This window comes from Leopardus geoffroyi, assembly GCF_018350155.1.
Source record: "Leopardus geoffroyi isolate Oge1 chromosome D2 unlocalized genomic scaffold, O.geoffroyi_Oge1_pat1.0 chrD2_random_Un_scaffold_58, whole genome shotgun sequence".
In the NCBI taxonomy this organism is placed as follows: Eukaryota; Metazoa; Chordata; class Mammalia; order Carnivora; family Felidae; genus Leopardus; species Leopardus geoffroyi.
Genome location: NW_025543555.1, coordinates 21,888 through 41,034, shown reverse-complemented (window position 1 = coordinate 41,034; position 19,147 = coordinate 21,888). Strand labels below are relative to the sequence as shown.

The window sequence follows — 19,147 nt, the reverse complement described above, 5'->3', positions numbered from 1 at the left end:
CTGATGCCTAGTTATACGCATGATTTTCTCAGTTGGATCAACCTGTTTTGATTAAAAAAAAAAAACTTGGAAAAATTGCCACTCTGCATCTCTGGCAGTACTCTTAGAAAAGCTCTCTTACAACTTCTTTCTGCTAAGTTTTGTGCTGGGGAGTCCCTTCCGCAGGCTGTCCTCCAGGGGAGCTTTGTCAGCACTTTTGAGTGGAAGCCTGGAGGCTGTGGGAGGCCAGTGTGCCTCAGGTGTCCAGGCAGCATGGACATCAGAGCAGAGCCGGGGAGGGGAGAGAGTGGCGGGGCTCCGAAGTTTGGAATAAACCTCGCCGCTCTCTCCCTTGAACTGTGCTGACAAGGGCCTCCTGATTTCCTCTTCACCCAGGCTCCTCCTGACCCAGGTATCTTGTAGGGCCCCGGAGAGACCAGGTGGAGGGGTGTCTATGCGCCGTGTCCCAGGCAGTAAGAGGGAAGGTTCAGATGCCCGCACTGGGTCACACATCTGGGCCGTCCACACTGGGGACAGAGCCTGGTGCTGGGAGGCCAGGCAGGGCCGGGGGCTGCCTGGGAGCTCGGTAGTCCATATTTTCAGCTTTGGAGGATGTGGCACATCTGGCATTTACTGAATTTGGTGGGCAGATCTCAGAAACGGGCTTATATATAAATGCTAGGTGGGGGCTGCATTCCAGAAGCTTTGTTTACAAAGTGCTGTGGTGCCCGGTGCGGCACGGAGACTATGGGTGGCTGGTCCCACTGAGGCCAGAGTGGCGGGAAGCCTAGCCTTTCCTGCGTGGCAGACCCTGTATGTGGATAGAGCGGGCGTTGCAGTTAGCACCAGATATTTTTAATGTGTCCACACTGCAAAGAAAGCATTTCTTGCTAGAAAAAGTGTAGTTAAGGTCAGTCATTAAAATACAATGACAATTGCTGCAAATTAAGTCTGATTATATCAAAACCATGGTTGTAGAGCTAAGGGACATTCGTAAAGGATAATGCAGGCTGTGTCGCGGTGATTTTACAAACGTGGTAAAATCCTTTTCTCTGTCAGGGTTTCTTAACAAACAATTACACAATGATAATTACAATACACGCACAGGTTATAAAAGCCCTGTATTTGTCGTAGGATTTATACCTACAACCGTGATAGTACATACACTTGAAAGACTAAACTGAGATATAAGAACATCAATTGATTCCAAAGGGTATTTATAGCCCGGATATACATGAAAGTAAGGAACTCTCTATAGGGAGTGACAAATTTACAGAAATGTACGAAACATTAAATGCTAAATGAGTTTCTCTATCTCATTCACGAATTTTGCAGTAATTAAATACTGTAATACAATATCTCAGGGTCCATATAACAAGGATTAACAGATGAAAGATCTGGTTGAATTTTCAAATGTAGTCACCGCTGGGCTCTGCGTGCTGCAAGACCATCGGTAGAAGCAGTGTGGGTAAACTGCAAGATAAAGGAAAGAATCAGTCTTAAGACATCAGCCCGAGAAGCACCTTCCAGGGCCCCAGGTGGGGCCTAGCGCGTGCCCCCCCTCCCCAAAGACCTTCCTGGCTGAAGAGATTTGAGAATCTAGAGAAAATATGAAGCATTCTGCATTACCAATGAGATTTATTCGACTGAGTTCATACTGGCTTAAGACTGAAAGTTACCAAATTAAAAAAAAAACAAGATGAAGGAATCAATCAACTATTCTTTTTTTTTTTTTTTTCAGGATTTTAAGTAATCTCCACTCCAAAATGGGGCTCAAACTCACTACCCTAAGTTCAAGGGTCATAGGCTCCACCTGGCCTCCAGCCAGGAGCTCCCAACAATCAAACACTGTGGCTGAGACAGGAAAACAGGATGAGAGCAGAACAAAGCCCACCCCTCGAGGCCCTCAGAGCAGGGAGAAGAGGGCTGGGCTCCGGGGCCCACACCCGAAATCTCCATGTTCAAACTCAGCCCCTCAGAGGGCAATGTGCTTCCGCTTTTAAAAGCTAATCTCTCAACTGAGAGGCCACCAGCGTCACTCACGTGAGGACTAGAATCCTCTTGGGCCTGGTTCATTCAAGAAGGTGTGCATAAAACAAGCCAGCCAGGGCCTGCTGACCTAGGAGCTCCACCAGACCAGGCAGAGGCCAGTGCCACTTGCTCCCGAACGACCGGCAAGGTCAGCTCAGACCTGGAAAATCTCCTACTGCTCCGACAGCAATCCTGCCTGCCTCCCACAAAAGACATTAGCAGACACTGAAGCCAAATTTCTTTTTTTACGAAAAGAGTGGAAATACAGTTTTCTCCGGAAAAACTGAGAACACACCAACACACAAACACCAGAATCGTCTTAGCAGGTGTAGAGAAGCTCGTGTGTGTGTGTGTGTGTGTGTGTGTGTGTGTATGTGTATGTGTGTGTGAGTCTGTCTATGTGCATCTGCGTGTCTGTGTATTTCTGAAAGTCCCTAAGTGAGCCTGGTGCGGCCGTCCTGGCTCACGTGGACATTGCGCAGACAGGACACAGGGTGTCCGACTGTGGCCTGCATGGACGGTGCCCTCTACTCACCAACAGGAGGCGTCGGCAGGATTAAGACATGACTGGCTGAATCCAGCCTCTGTGGTGCAGATACCATGCCTGCTCCAAGCAACACAAGGGGCAGCGTGCAAATGCAGCATGCGGTTAGTCTTCAAATAGCACATGAGGGCACAAATACAGCCACACACATTCTAAACCACAGCAGCAACCACTGAGGGCTCCCGGGGCACTTCTGAGTGGGGTTCTCTCCACCCGCAAGCAGCCGGGGGAGTCCCCGGGAGTTCACTCTCAAATAGCAACGGGGCAGTAGAGGCCATGAAAACACTTTCGCCGTGTCCATCTGCCATCTTGTGAAAGAGGGGCCAGGGCTGCCCATCACATACGTAGCTCTGCAAGTGTCTCTCTGAGGCTGGTCCAACGCTCTGAGGACACCCACGATGCCTAGTTGTAGTAGTTGAGAGAATACGCTCATATTCCATCAGATAGAAAAGTTAAAAAAAATCTCTTTCACTGTGACACTTTGATAAGCAGAAGTGAGGAGTAACCTTAGATCATTTGAGCCTGAGCATGCCACAGCACCTGAACGCCTAGTTACATATTCAGTCGGCCATTCTCCATCAGTGTTCACATTCCAACCCAAGAGCCTCCCATACCTCCGCCAAGAGGCTGGGGCAGAGCAGCACGTCACATACAGACCGGCAGCATCTTCTTTGGCTGCATAGAGGACAGAGAGGAAGTGACCCAGAAGTCTGCAGGGAGAGTCTCTGCTGACCCAGCCGGTAAGTCAAGAGCGTCTGGATCTACACTGCTATCTCCAAGAAGGTGCCCTCCTAAAGCTTCTATCATCATCCTGGGAAATTACAGGACACATTGTGAAATAAAAACCAAAAATATATACCAAGGTTACCAGCCCTTTAAAATGACCTCACTCTGCAAGTGTGTTTACAGCTGTTTACCCCCATTCCGGACAGCCATTGGGGGCCCCCTGCCCAGACGGCTGCCCCAGGCGGCAAAGGGCGGCAGGGCCATATTTGTGCCAGGACCCTGACCGGGCACAAGTCAGGACAGTCCTGGGCTGACTGGACCTGCCGCACTGTCTTTGTGAAATCACCTTCCTGCTATAGAAGATACTACCTTTGGGTTTTCCAAACAGTCTTTAAGCTGCGGACAGTGCTACACGCTAGGACAGTCCCACCGCACCCTTTCACGTGTCCTATTCTCGTCACACTCGAGTGTTCTTATGGCAATGAAGACAGTCTTAAGTAGTGGTGTGGGACTAAATCAGTCCTGGTGTTGTAGAAGGAGAAATCAACACTTTGTGTCTTTTTAAATAAACGACTGTAACCTTCCCCCAGAGCACAGGGCCCTGGACTGCAGAGAGACCTCCGGCCGCCCCCAGACACAACTTACAGGCTCTATTGCCAGGCTGCCGTCAACGTGTTATGATGTGAAAAATATTTCTCAAGACTATCAAAAGTCAAATACCAAAAGGAAAGAAACCAAACTCCTCACCTCTGTTAAAATATTGGTTTCTCAATAGCTCATTGGTTTGGTTTTTTTTTTAAGTTTTTGCAGGTACATTTATTTATTTTTGAGAGAGACAGAAACAGTATGAGTTGTGGAAGGGCAGAGAGCTAGGGAGAGAGAGAATCCCAAGCAGAATCCCCATTGTCACCGCTGAGCCCAATGGGAGGCTCAAACTCACGAAGTGTGAGATCATGACCTGAGCTGAAAGCAAGACTCAGACACTGAAATGATTGAGCTACCAGGCGCCCCTGTTTGTTAGATTTTCAGAGAGAGAGGGAGAGAGAGAGAGAGAGAGAGAGAGAGAACGATTGTGTGTGAGTGAGAGAGGGGCAGATAGAAAGGGTGACAGAGGACCCAAAGCAGGCTCCACGCAGACAGCAGCCAGCCCAATGCTGGCCTCAGACTCACAAGCAGTGTGATCATGACCTGAGCCAAAGTCAGACACTTAACCAACTGAGCCACACAGGCGCCCCAAAGCTCATTTGTTAATAAATTAAGAGCTAAGCTTAACTTGTAAGGTAAAATTATCTCCACATTTGGGAGAGTAGTCTGGTACATGATTCCTACAAACATAACAATCTACGTTCCTGTTTTTTTTTAAGATTTTATTTTTAAGAAATCTCTACACCCAACACAGCTGAAAGTCACAACCCAGAGACTATGAGTCACGCTATCCTCTGACTCAGCCAGCCAGGCACCCCCAAATCAAATACTTAACAGTTAACGCAAATTTACATATCATTAGGCTGAAACTTATTTCACCGACCCTTTGGTCAGTCCCAATGACCAAAAGGTAGTTTAACTTTCATTGCAAGATAGCACGAGCCTGAAATCATGAGCAAACACCCCAAATGTTATGTCAATCTAAAGGATGACAACATATTGCAATTGCATCGATACCAAGACTTCAAACTGAAAACAAAACCATGGAAGCCTAATAGTGTATTTTCAATAAGAGATGTTAATGTAGAGTCCATTAATGGGCTTGATTTACTTATCTTTGAGAGGCAGAGAGACAGCATGAGCAGGGGAGGGGCAGAGACAGATGGAGAGAGAGAATCCCAAGCAGACTCCCCACCGTCACCACTGAGCCCAATGGGAGGCTGAAACTCACGAAGTGTGAGATCATGACCTGAGCCGAAAGCAAGACTCAGACACTGAAATGATTGAGCTACCAGGCACCTCTGTTTGTTAGATTTTCAGAGAAAGAGGGAGAGAGAGAGAGAGAGAGAGAGAGAGAGAGAGAACGATTGTGTGTGAGTGAGAGAGGGGCAGATAGAAAGTGGAACGGAGGACCCAAAGCAGGCTCCACGCAGACAGCAGCCAGCCCAATGCTGGCCTCAGACTCACAAGCAGTGTGATCATGACATGGGCCGAAGTCAGACACTTAACCAACTGAAAAACACAGGCGCCCCAAAGCTCATTTGTTAATAAGTTAAGAGCAAAGCTTAACATGTAAGGTAAAATTATCTCCACATTTGGAAGAGTAGTCTGGTACATGATTCCTACAAACATAATAATCTACGTTCCTTTTTTTTTTTTTTTTTTAAGATTTTACTTTTAAGAAATCTCTACCCCCAACACAGGGCTCAAAGTCACAACCCAGAGATTATGAGTCACGCTGTCCTCCGACTCAGCCAGCCAGGCACCCTCAAATATAATACTTAACAGTTAACGCAAATTTAGATATCATTAGGCTGAAAACTTATTTCACCGACCCTTTGGTCAGTCCCCATGACCAAAAGGTGCTTCAACTCCCATTCCAAGATAGCACGAGCCTGAAATCATGAGCCAACACCCCAAAAGTTATGTCAATCTAAAGGATGACAACATATTGCAATTGCGTCGAAACCAAGACTTCAAACTCAAAACAATACCCATTGAATCTTAACAGTCTATTTTCTTTTTTTTTAAATTTTTTTTAACATTTATTTATTTTTGTGACAGAGAGAGACCGAGCATGAATGGGGGAGGGTCAGAGAGAGAGGGAGACACAGAATCCGAAACAGGCTCCAGGCTCTGAGCTGTCAGCACAGAGCCCGATGTGGGGCTTGAACTCACGGACCACGAGATCATGACCTGAGCTCAAGTCGGACTCTTAACCGACTGAACAACCCAGGCGCCCCCTAACAGTGTATTTTCAATAAGAGATGTTAATGTGGAGTCCATTAATGGGCTTGATTTACTTATCTTTGAGAGGGAGAGAGACAGCATGAGCAGGGGAGGGGCAGAGAGAGATGGAGAGAGAGAATCCCAAGCAGACTCCACGTCGTCGGCACGGAGCCCGACTTGGGGCTCGACGCCACCAACTATGACATCATGACCTGAGCCCAAAGCAAGGGTCGAGCGCCGAATCATCTGAGCCCCCCAGGAAGCCCACAGGAACGGGCCTTTGGGGAGAGGGGTCCAGGCTCTCCGGGAAATTAGACAAGGGTGCCGTGGAGGGGGATTTGCAGTGGGGACACTGAGGGCATTCCCAAAGGCGTTCAGTGTTCTGTAGAAGGATCAAAAGATTCCTGATTCTCCACTGAGCCCATGAGTCAAACAGAATTCCACAGGGAAATCAGAAACAGAAGCCATGAAACTTCCACGTGGCACACGAAGGAAGAGTGTTTCTCTCTCCACATAAGAGCTAAATGCACGCCAGTCTCACGAGCCTGTGAGGGGAAGGGACAGGCAGAGCTCAGGCAGGAGGAGGCAGCACCAAGGACTCCGTGCCGCACAGCACAGACGGGGCTTGGGGACAGAGGACTAGCTGTGCGGTGAAGCTACGCGCTGCCTTGCTCCAATACGGGTTGCAGGGTCTCCAGCAGGAGAGCAGTGGGTTCTGGGTCGGGATCTGCACCAGAAGCGCCAGGGCGGTGACATCGAAGGTCCCATCTGAGGCCGTCAACGTGCCGTGAACTCCACTGTCTACGCGATTGTTGGCATCCTCTTTAAGGCCAATCGATAGGACCCAGCGAATCACTGGGTCCTTCCTCCAAACCAGCACCTCTGCCGACAGTAAACACCCATGGCCACGGTGGCTGCCGAAAGCTCTCTCCATCACATCCACACCCTGTAATGCTGGACAAGGATCTCCGCTGTGTGCCCCAAGCCTATGCTTCAGCTGCACACTCCAGGTGTTCTGGAAAACCTTCCTCCCGTCAGACAACACTGTTGGCCCCGTGCCTGCGCACCTTGTCACTTCAACACAAACGTCTCAGTTCTAATCGCAAAGCCCGCTTTGTGGACTCAGTTGAAAGTCAGAGAGACCTGAAAAGACTCCCCAGCATATTAAGAGACTGTGACGGGACACCTCACGTTCATGCAAAGTAACAAAGGATGCATTTGCTTTAGGAGACATCGAAAAATCACCAGATGATTCACTAGTTACTTCTGGTGAAAGACTGCTTCTGTCAACTGTGAAGAGATTGAAAAGGAAGTACACACTACAGGAAACACATTCACCCAGTTCATTTCCAAGGTCTTTCACTAGGTAAAATAACAGTTGTTCAAACACATGGACACGCTTCAAACACTTACAGATCGTTACCACGTTTCTCTGTTACATACCTTATAATTAAATTATGTATATACACAACGTGTATCACAAAGGTTGGCTTCTGGCTTTTCTTGTGATTCACAATAACTCAATCACAGCTAGGCTATCCTTCAACTGGGCCATCCCCGCTGCCCCTTTGTTTCAAGTTTTTTTTATTTTTGAGAGAGACACAGACAGAGACAGAGACAGAGACAGAGACACAGCAAGAAAGTGGGGGAGTGGCAGACGAAGGGAGGGAGGGACAGAATCCCACCTAGGCTCCACACTGTCAGCGCAGAAGACGACAAAGGGCTCGAACCCACGGACCGTGACATCATGACCTGAGCTGAAGTCGGAGCCTTAACCGGACGAGCCCTCCAGACGCCCCTCGCTTCTGGATTTTCAATCGGCCCCCAGCACCGAACTCTGCGCTGAGGAACCAGAGTTACAAGCCCACATCCTGGAGGCATGGAAGACTCGTCTGCCTTTTGTGGTCAGTTACTTCCTTCCTCAGCTTTCAGACACCCAATTCCTTGCTGTGGCTGCGCCCCTCCCGGTTCCAGAACTCTGCCTCCTCCGTGTGGAAAGATGGACGAGCACTGTGACCGCCAGGGACCAGGCCTACTGAGCAGGGTCCTGATTTCCCTCAAGGATTCAATTCTCGACACCACACAAGATTTTCCAATCACCTGCTCCAATGGAAACCTCAGGTGAGTGCTTCCCAGCCTTACAGTTAGAGCCCACTCAAAGACATTGAGAAATCTGCTGAATTCTGCAGGGAGTAGGCACACGTATGAGGTCTCCTAACCTGTGACCGACAACACGCATCTCACAGTTAGGACGTAAACAAAGCAGTAACAAGAATCGTGCCATCAAATACGACGTGACCACGGACGTGACTGAGACTCATTCTCCTGAGGCGGACATTGTCAACACTAGGCACCTTCCGTGGAGCCTTCTGGGGCTCTACCTCACCGCCACCTCCCTGAGAACTTCACTCCTCATAGCCCACTGTACCCAGAAGCCTTACCAGAAAGTGTCGGTTAACACATATTTTACAAGTGACGTGTATATGCTGTATTCCTTCATAAAACAAGGTAAATGTGATTAAGAAAACCATAAAGAAGAGAAAATACATTTACAATACTCTACTGGATGGCAACACATAACTTGCATATAAGTGGACCTGATCTTCAAACCCTGGCTGTTCAAGGGTCAACCGTATGTTTCTGGGACTGGCCATGCATGTCCACAGAGACGACAGTATGATCCGCTCTCAGACACTGCGTTATACTTACGGTAACACAGAACCCAAGTCAGCGATTTGAACATCTCAGCCCCGGAGAAAGGCACCTACACACACTCTGTGAAACTGCATCAAATGCTGGGGCAAACAACTCACTAAACGCTGTCCTCATATGACCAAGTACTTAAACCATACCTCCTGAAGATGACAAAATAAACGTAGGAAACACAGTGAAATGTTTTGGCCAATTTTGTGACCTCTGGACTTACAAGATATACACATGTCTGGGAGCAGTGGGTGTGAGAGTCAGAGGGCACTACCACGAATCTTAACGTTTTCATTACAGAAAGTATAAGGATGTGGAAGAAAACACACTGGCGACATCTAAGGGACCGAATTTTCCCAGCATGGTTCCAGGAGCAAAAGGCCCTGGAGGCCTTTTTATGTCCGTGGAGGCCATGATACTGCTCTGCCGCTATAGAGTCTATTGAACAAACGAACAGCTACTGCTTTCAAAACAGGTACAGCTGAAAAGTGCTCAGCAAGGTGACAAGAAACACAACGCTTATTTTTTAAAGTTTTTGGTGTTTTTCAGCTTGTCCGCCCAATTTGCTGAGTCCCAGGGCACGCTGGGAAGGGTTTTCAATTCAGTGGCTGCAATTCAGTGGCTGTGGGGAAGCAGAGTGATGAAATGGGAGGTGGGGGTGTCCACAGCCACGTGAGGTCTCCCGACACGGGGAGGGGTCTGCAGGCAGAGAGACCACGGATCTAGAGGAATGAGGCCAGTAAGACCACCCACACGCTGGAAACACGCAGGGGACACCAACCTGGTCATGCAGGCTCGTCGCTAGTGTGGCTGGGGTGGACCTTTTGTCTTCTGGCGAGCAACCAGCGGATGGATTTGGTGATGCCCTTCTTCTTGGGGGCGTTGTTCAGTGAGTCCTGGCAATTTTTAGTGTTGCTGTCGTTGCTCGAGGGGCCATCCTGAGAGCCCGAGGATCTGGGGGACGCACAGGAGAGCATCTTCCACGCGTGCTCGTCACACGACACACCGCCCCGCGTGATTAGAAGCACAATCCCCCAGCTTCTAGGGAGGGCTGCGCCCTGGGAGCTGACACTCTCTCCCTCCCAAGTATATCTGGAGTCCAAGCGCCCTGGGTCGAGAACGCTCAGCACCCCTCCCTGGCCGTGACCCGGGAGCACGGAGGACATGCACACCTGAGCCACCCCAGGACGTGGTGTGAGTAACAGAGAGGCTGCTGGAGCTGCCTGGTGGGGGTGGGGGGAAGAGAGCATGGCTCCTGACAGCCCCACAGGGCACAGTGCGGCCCAGGGGAGGAGCCCTAGGGAGCATGTCACCCAGGACCCACCGGGAGGAAAAGGGAGGTCTCAGGACGGCTGGTGCGTAGGATCTGAGCAAACGAGGCTGCCCTACAGCCACCAGCATCACAAGACTCTGGTCTTTCCCACCTGCCTTTTGCTCTGCCGGCCACACCCAGGGCACCCAGGCAGGTATCCCAAGAACGCCGTGCACGTAAACTCAGTTCATTGGCCTTTCCTTGGAATCGCTGTTCCGACCCTTTCTCCCCCATGTAGAGATCAAAGGTTTCTCAGAGCTGAAAACCAGCGCACAGGCATGTCTCCTACGATGCCTGTGCCCCTTACTTTGTGGCGTCCCTGATGTCCTCGTGGCTGGCCTTGTGCAGTGCCCCTTGCTGCAGCCTGTCCAAGCTCAGGGACCTCTGGGAAGAAGGAGCTGATGGTACACATCGTGTCCTTGCCACCCTGTCTTGTGACTCCTCCTCCAAAGGCAGCAACTGTGGGGTGCAGAGGAGAGTGACATGAGTTCACCGTGCACCCAGACAGAGGAGCACACAGCCCTGAAATCACAGCCAGCAACTCATTTGAAAAGCTATGAGCTGTGCTTTGTGCAGCGTCCAAAACGCCTTCCTAGGATCGGCCTAACGCCAGGCGAAAGGGTGGATTCGCGTCCGGGCAGTGGGCCCACGGAGACCCCCAGCCCATCTGCACCGAGGGGTGTACCCTCCCCAGGACCTCGCCCCACCAGGAGCCCGGCCACAGAAGGTAGAGGCGGAGACCCAAACCATGTCACCGTACACCACGGCCAGCTGAGAAGGAAGGTGTTTGTTTCCTGACGCCATTCAGGGCAAACCCTGGCGAGCACGGAGCCCTCCCACGCACGATGGTCCAAAGCTCTTTGTTTGGGGGAAGTGGAGGGAGCTTGTGGCCTAATCCACTGTCACTTCTGGTAGCGATGCAAGGCTGGAATCTACGGGGACGTGTGTAAAGTGACAAGGCACCCAACCCCCTGACCCCACACTCGGGTCTGACTTCTGCTTCTCGGGGACATTTCGGTTGATGTTACAAACTGACGGACTCATCTGCAGCTTACAGACAGTCTGCTCGACACGGTGGAGACACAGTGTCCCTTGGCTGCCGTCACGACAAATGAACCCCTTCAGACTCCATTTTTCCTTCTGTGACAGGCTGTGGGTCTGCGGCTATGTGGCTGTGGGCCCTGGAAAGGACCGTGGGGCCACGGACCCACCAGCGTTATGACCCTTGACAGGTCCTGGTGGTGAGGCAGGGCCGGATCTCATGAGACACACGTGTAGGACTGGCGAGACAGGCACAGCCAACTGGGTTCGTACCAGGACCTCCGAAGCTGCGTGGGGCTCGGGACACCCATGGCGGTCAGCACCAAGCGGAGCTGAGCTCAGGGAAGACACAAGCTTAACCAACAGCTCCAGAACACCTGCCTCCTCTCCTGATTTCCTGACAATCATCAGACAACAAAAGGCTACCTTAACAGGCTACAAATTATCCACATAAAACCAAACAGGGTCAGACTCAGTCAACACAAGTAGATTTCACACCCAGGTGGAAGCAAAGATATGGAGAAGACAAACACCAAAAGGGAACAGGACAGGGAGCCACACCAGCGACCAGGCTATGAGGTGAGCAGAGACGGAGGGTTCTGGGAGCACACCCTCCCCTGTGTCACAGCGCAGTCCACGCACAGGCCCCCGCCCAGCACTGGGTCCTGCCAGACTTGTGCCTATGGGCCATTTCAGTCTCAACCAAAACGGGAGGCTCCCGCGAGGCTGGGAAGTGCAACGCCCGTGCTGGCCCTGTCCGCATGGACCTGACACCCACTGCCCGTACACCTAGACTTCATCCCCCAAAACCTCCAAAGAGCCCTCCAAGTAGCCATCAGTGAGCTGCGGGAGCAGGCCGTCCTGCCTGGGTGTTCATCACACGACCCTCTGTTCCTTGAGAAAGTCTTGCTACAGAGGAAAAGGCAGCACGAGCCAGCAGAATGCAGGGCGTGCTCTGTGCCCCGGCGCCGGTGTGAGCTCCTGTTCTCTGAGGACCGTGCACCGATGGGCAGTGTGTGGACACCCCAAGGGCCATGAACCTTTCGCTGTCCTCACTTACCAGGAGAGCAAAGCAGGAAAAAAAGACGGTGATGAAGACACCCCGGTCACAAAACAACCAGTGACCGAACTGGCACTTGAACGCAAGAATTCAACTGAACGGACACACCGTCTGTGCAGCGGAGGGGCTCCCCCAGCTGTCGCCCAGCTCTGTATCAGAGGCACGGCCCTGTCGGCGCATGGCTGGGAAGGTCTGGGATGGGGGTACGGTCCAGGGAGCAAGGCATCCCAGTTAGGAGGCGGACTCTCTGGTCGAGGGTTCCGTCCCGAGGCACGGAGCTTCCCCTGAGAATGGGCACACCCACATCATTGTCCTCTGGACACAGGAGGTGTCCTGTCCCGGCGAGGGGCACTGTAAATGGGAGAAGGGCGCCCCAGCAAAGGTGGGGTATGTGGCAGAGTGGTGTCGCGGCCAGTGTTTGCCCTGCAAAGTGTCCTCATGCACAGGACCCGGGCTCTCAGGCTCTGCTTGCACATCTGGAAATGGGCTAACCACACAAGCTGTGGCTCGCGGGGATGTCTGTGAGGGCCAGGTCACAGGATCCTAAACCACTGCACACACCAGGTGGAGAACCCTAAGAGCTCTCTGAATGCTGCTGGCTACGGCTGTCAAAAGTGGTGATCCCGAAATCGAAACTCTACGGCACTGCTTCCGTAATTTCTCTTCCTAGAAACTTCTAGGTCTCACGCAACAACGTTCGCAGCGAGCAAGAGACAAACGAGAGACAACGGTGAGCTCTGGTGGCCGTCGCAGGTACCGTGGAAACCGGCCGCCACGCTCGAGCCCCCAGTGGCTCCTGGACTTCCCCGCACACGCCAGCCGCTCGTCCTTACCCAGCTGTGGTGCTCACTGTGAAGAGACGGGCACTCTCCCCCACACCACAGACAAACACAGCTAGGTTGCACTCCTAAGCACTTTCGCTTTCTCCGATGCTTCCTGACATCACTAGGCTGACAGAGGCATGCAAAGGAAGGAAGAGAAATCACATTTACTGCACACTTGGAAGTTACCATTTCCAAGACCAAACGAGCAAACATATTTTAAAGAGAACAGCAGGATGGATATCATTGAGAGAAGATTTAGAAACAACCACGACTGGAAGCAGAACTTTGTCCCACCACACATCTGAACGTAATAGGTTATTCGACATTTACCAGAGACACTACCAATGATCACTCAGGGACGTAAAACTCCATTACAACATACACAACTTCTTAAAACATGGCATCTTGTAGAACAAAGACATCTAACAGGTGCCTATTCTAAACTTTCCTGTAACTGTTCTCCTTGTTGACAACCAAGTTACACTTTTACAGTATCACCCTAGGGGATGCCGAAGTTCCCGCAACACCTTGTGTAACACCAAACAAACCCACTCTGTTAACGCCCTGCTGGACGTGAATGTGAAATCCTGACCTAGAATTTGATTGACAACCTCTCACGAATTGCCGTGCTGGTTACAGGAGGGTGCCCTGGGCAGGTACGTGATAAAAACGGGCTGAGGGGCAGGTGACAGCTTCACGTTGCAGGAGTCCTGAGTTTCAGTGTAGAAGGCAGTACTTGTGCTCAGTAAGCCCATGAGATCTGGAGTCCTGAACACGAGTGTCGGCACCACAGAGCGTGCTGTCTGTATCGAGCTTCCGTTCATCTACGGTCAGTGCCTTATCTCTTTTGAAGAAACGCTTCGTTTACAAATTATTATCTAGATCATACCCGTATCCACCTGTACTATACAGTGATACGCTAACGACAATTGATCACTATTGGGGCAAAACCCCACTGTCTACTGACAAATGAAGGTACAGGAGAAACAACACGAGCCAGCCACAACTGACCACAGACCCTCCAGGGCAAAACAACAAAATAACAGAACACAAACCGCAGAACTTTTACCCTGTGTCTCCTTCCAGCTAGCACTGCGTCTCTGCTCCCAACCAGAGTTCGAGTCCTCCAGAAAGCTGCCCCTACTGTGTCTACACAGACTCTGGAACTCGGGCGAGTGGGCTTTAGCACAAGGGCTCCTGGACCAGACCACCGTGGTCCTCGGCCTCCACCTTGCCTGGCCCCACCCAGCATGACCAGGCCCCCGGTCTCCCTTTCCCCGAGCACCGGGCTCACTGAGCTCCTTCCCCCTTGTGACCGCTTGGTCTCTGCCAGTTCTGTCTCTCTCTCTCCACCACCACACTGGGCAGTGCCCAGAGAGCCCCCCTTGGACTCTGGGGCTATCCACAGGTGCCCATCTAGGGACTTGTCAATCATCTGTCAAACAGAAATAGAGAACTAACACACATATCACCTTTTACTTCCCATTCGCTGCTGGTCTCCCCTCACTACACTGTGCACACAGAGGGGTGCAGGCCTCTCCTCTGACTTTTTAGCTATTTATTGTTTTCTTTGTTTTATTTCAAGTGGGGGAGGAGCAGAGAGAGGGAGAGAGAGAGAATCCCAAGCAGGCTCTAGGCGCGGTCAGCGCAGAGCCCCATGCGGGGCTGCTGGGCTCCGGGGCTCGATCTCACAAACCCAGAGATCGTGACATGAGCAGAAATCAGCAGTCGGGCGTTTGACCGACTGAGCCACCCGGCGCCCCTCATCTGGGTTTTTCAGTCATGCTGCACCCTAGCTCTGGGACGATGTCTGCACCAAACTTGTTCCATAACTACAGGTGCTCAAAACTTACCCAAATATGTAAAAATATACGCGGCTGAAGAGCCAAAGGACGAAAGTCCTTAAACTCCAAAGGTGACTTCTTTGTTGTTTAAGGATGAATACACATGTTCCCTTCACCTTCATTAGCGTTTCAAACCCTTACTAATTTGCATTGTGCTGTGCTTAACACTAGGTCCTATCTTAATCCACATTGCTACTTTATACAAAGAGAGAACAAAAGCTCTCAAAAGTAAATTCTAAGGCAGCCAAAGAAGAATGGGGGAAGCTGAAAAGAGAAAGCAGCCTATCGGTTCTTTAGTTCCAGAAGAGCCTCACAGACAGAGGAAAAGGCAGGTGACATTGGAGCAGGCAGGTGGGTCCCATGAGAGCCCCCAGAGGATGGAGGTCCTTGCCTTGGAAGGCTCATGTCGCAGACGGGCCACACGGCCTTTCTGGCGGCGCCGCAACACCGCGCTGCTGCTGCTGCTGCTGCTGGCATCCGTGGGGCTGTCCGCCAGACGGAACCTGGAAGCTGGGACGCTGCTGACGTGCGTCCGCCTGAAATACGGACGGAAACAATCAAACAAACACGCACACACACACCAAGGTTGTTATCTAAAGAAAAGTGGACTTTGTCAGCCAGGCCAGAACCCGTCAATTGGGAAAATGAGGTCACAGAAAAAGGTCTCCATGGAAGGCATCCTTGCCCCTGGCTCCAGTGCAAGCCCGCTAGCCGGGCCCTGTGGAGACAGGGTCTCCCGGGCCCAGCAGGTGCAACGCATCCCCGCGGCCCAGACGTCCCCGAGGTGGAGCAGCGCCTGCCCCCAGTCAAGCTGTCGTCCTGCGTGTCTGCACCACCTCCTGCCCAACTGACCGGAAAGCACTCCTGTACGTCCCTCTGGCCTTCACCTGCCATCGGACCACGTGTGCCAAGGCCTTCGCTGTGATGCCAGGTGACCCCAGGTTTCCCTCCTCCAACCAGTATCGGGCGCCCCAGGGGCATCCGCGGCAGGATCCTCGGGAACCACACCTCGCACCTCCCGTAGACAGGAGGTGGCAGTGTGCCCGGTGTTTCCGAGGCAAAAGCGTCTCTGGCCTCTGTGCAGGTAGACTAACAGACAAATGTCCCCCTTGGCCATAGAAGTCTCCAGAAAAGTTCCATGGAGCCCCGAGCCCCTAGGGGGGAGTCACTTAATTGGGCTGTCAGCTGCTCCCCTCAGCAAAGGCTCTGGGCACGAAGCGGTCAGCAGCTGTGAAGGAGCACCCGCCAGCCCACGTGCCCGGCCTCAGCCACGGGCTCACCCTCCACACTTGAACCCTGCACCGGAGTCCAGTGGCTCCTTGCTCTCTGGAAAAGAAGAGAGGCTGCCTTCCATTTCACAAATCCTTATGGTCTCGGGAGACAGAACACGCCCATCTGCTTCACATCAACTACAGAGGGGGCCCCCGGCGTCACCCCTTGTGGCCTGGAGACAGAGCCACCACGACAGGGCGTCTCCTCTGTGGTGCTTCATGCTCTTCTCTGCGGCCTTTCAAGAAACGTCATTGACACGTGCTGCCTCAGGGTACTGATTGTTTCTAAGACAGCCAAGTCAGAACTGCCCACTGGCCACAACCATCTTCCCCTCCTCTGGTCCCCCCATTGCCAGAACAACTGCTCACCTGAGCTCAGGTGTGTCTAGCTTCACCGCTGTGGGGCCCCGACACATCGCCAATCGGGGAGAGCCACACACGCCACCCCGCATGTGACCTGGCATGGTTCGTGGCTCCTCCGAGGTTCGCGTGTGTCCCCTGACTCTGACACCCTATCTCAGGCTCCCTGACTCCCGACCCCAACACCCTGCATCCAGTCCTATCCCAGAGCTCTCTCCCATCTGCCCCGCCTGCGTGTGGAAGTTGGTCCGTCACCTTTCTTTTCCTCTGCAACCCAGACCGTGTCATCTTGCTAGAGGAGGACCCAAACAGAAGACGTGGCTGTGAGGTCGTGCCAGGAGGGCTCAGCTGTCCAGCCTGCCTGCCGCCTTCTCAGTCTCGTCCCCACGGCCCCCGGCCGCTCACGGTGACACAGCTCCCACCAGCCTCTCTTCTGCCACCACACGAGAGACCACATTGTGAGACGGCTTCAAACACACCCTGTTCCTCAGCCGGTCTCCTGCCCGGGGTCTTCTGACCACAAGGCCACCTGTGACCGCGGCCAATGCCTCCGCAACCACGGGAGCACTGCGATCCTCTCTATCCTTCTCCTCGGCCAGCTCACCTCAGGCGGGTGCCGGGCGTGGACGTCCCTCTTATGGCAACTGCCCCAGGGTGCCACCCTCCAGGGGCCTGCACAGCCCCTTCCCTTGAGAACTCCAACATGCACTCGAGGGGCCTGCACCGCATCCACTGTTTGCTCCCTTGGCCTCCTCACACATACCCGTCTTCAAGCCCTGGAACGGTGACACTCAGCACACGGGTGTCTTGCTGGCCAGGATCTCCGTCAGCCACCCAAGAGGCTGCTCTGTGCCCGGATCTTCCCGTGTGCTTCTCTCTCCGGACACACATTCGCTGTGCCACCAGTAGTTCCATGGACAGGGAGCGCCGCTTGTGACTCTACCTGCACTGACTTCTCTCTCCTACAAGCAGGCTCAACAAGGACAGCCGCAGCACACCCTCGACTCTCCCGACAGCCCCCGTCGACAGCCGCACAGACCCCAGTGAGGCCTGAGGGGGCCTGCCTTTGGAGCCGGAGCCTGCCCCCTGCACCTAAGGGGGCCCAGTCAGCTACTCGAGGCACCGTCACACCAGAATGACTCTCACATGGTACCCATTTCCTACAAAGAAGCAAGCAAACCTTTTAATACCTTGCTGACAATTACTGTCTGCGGGACGCAGCTCACAAGCCGGCTGACCCGCGCCCTCACAGGCGACTCACCAACGTCCCGACAGAGTTACGGCGATTACATGTCATTCTCCAGTCTTTTCAAAAATATAAGAAACTGCGAGCACTGCGCTAACCCCACCAATGTCAAGGTGACCTTCACAACCATGGCCACGTGTGCACTCCCATGGTGACCCCACTGGCCTTGCGGAAGGGACCATAGCTTCCAGGGATGCTGGGCCGAACCTGGCACGCTGGACCCCTCCTAGCCCCACACCATCACCGCCACACTCGGTGGAGGGAGGCCGCAAATAAACCCACCCAAACACGAACAGAACTTCCCCTAACTTCCACTCCTCCTCCCATGGCTGTGAGCTCTGTCATGCCTCCCCGTCTCCTGAGATTCCAAACCTAACGTCTGGAATGAGGTTTTACTTCTCCCTCTTGCCAACTACTAAGCTACCGGCTCCCTGAGCTACATCCAGTCACTCTGCCCATTCGGCCAAGGGATTCCTCTGGAAGATACACAGCAGGTGCTAACGTATGTGTTTGTGAGGTGGTTCATGTTAGGCATGGTGAAGGGCAGTGTCCCCCCCAGCCTCGCCCCATCATCAGTTAGCTGGTACCTGGAAAATGGATCGCGTCAGACTACAACACACTCAGGGTTATTGTGTGTAACTCTGATCCGGTTCGGGTCATACCATAGCACACCCACGGTTCTACTTTGGAACCATGAGCTGGTTCGGGTCATACTGGTGACAGAGGGAAGCCGCCCCCAGCCGCATCTCAAACAGATCTGTGAACCGGGAAATGTCATACCCGTGGTGAAGTGAAGAGCCTCTTGGTCTTGCCCGCTTTAATATACCACTCACTGCTTCCATCTTCCGTAGAAGGCGATCCTGTAAAGCAGCAAACGACAACGACACTCGTTGCAAGCAAGGTTAACGATTCTTTGCATCAAGAGTCCGTTCAACACAGAGCACAAACTGGTAGTGGCCAGAGGAGAGGAGAGTAGGGGCGGTGGGCAAAAGAGATGATGGTGATTAGGAGGCATCAGCATCCAGATATCAAATAAGGCCGTCTCGGGGATGAAAAGCACAGTCCAGGGAATACGGTCCGTGATACCCTAAGGACCCTGTATGGTGACACACGGTGACCACAGCGATGGTGACGAGCACAGAGTTACGTGTGCAATTGTTGAAACGGTATGCTGTCTACTTGAAACTGATACAACAGTGTAGGTTCATTAGAATTCAAGAAAAAATGGAAAGCACTAGTTGCATCAAGTGTGCTGAAATGCTGACCATCATAACCACGATGGGTAAATTCAGCAGTTACAAACCCCAAGACCGTTCTCTCCGAGAGTCCTCC

General features: G+C 52.4%; 1 long non-coding RNA gene across 1 annotated transcript; it reads right to left on the bottom strand.

Annotated features, from left to right (window-relative positions):
* Positions 1-1,081: 1,081 nt before the first annotated feature.
* LOC123595655 lies at positions 1,082-10,628 on the bottom strand. The gene is made up of 3 exons (XR_006711292.1): positions 10,477-10,628; positions 9,639-9,811; positions 1,082-1,452 (listed from the first exon to the last, which is right to left on the bottom strand). It is a non-coding gene; the product is annotated as an uncharacterized LOC123595655 (long non-coding RNA).
* Positions 10,629-19,147: the final 8,519 nt, after the last annotated feature.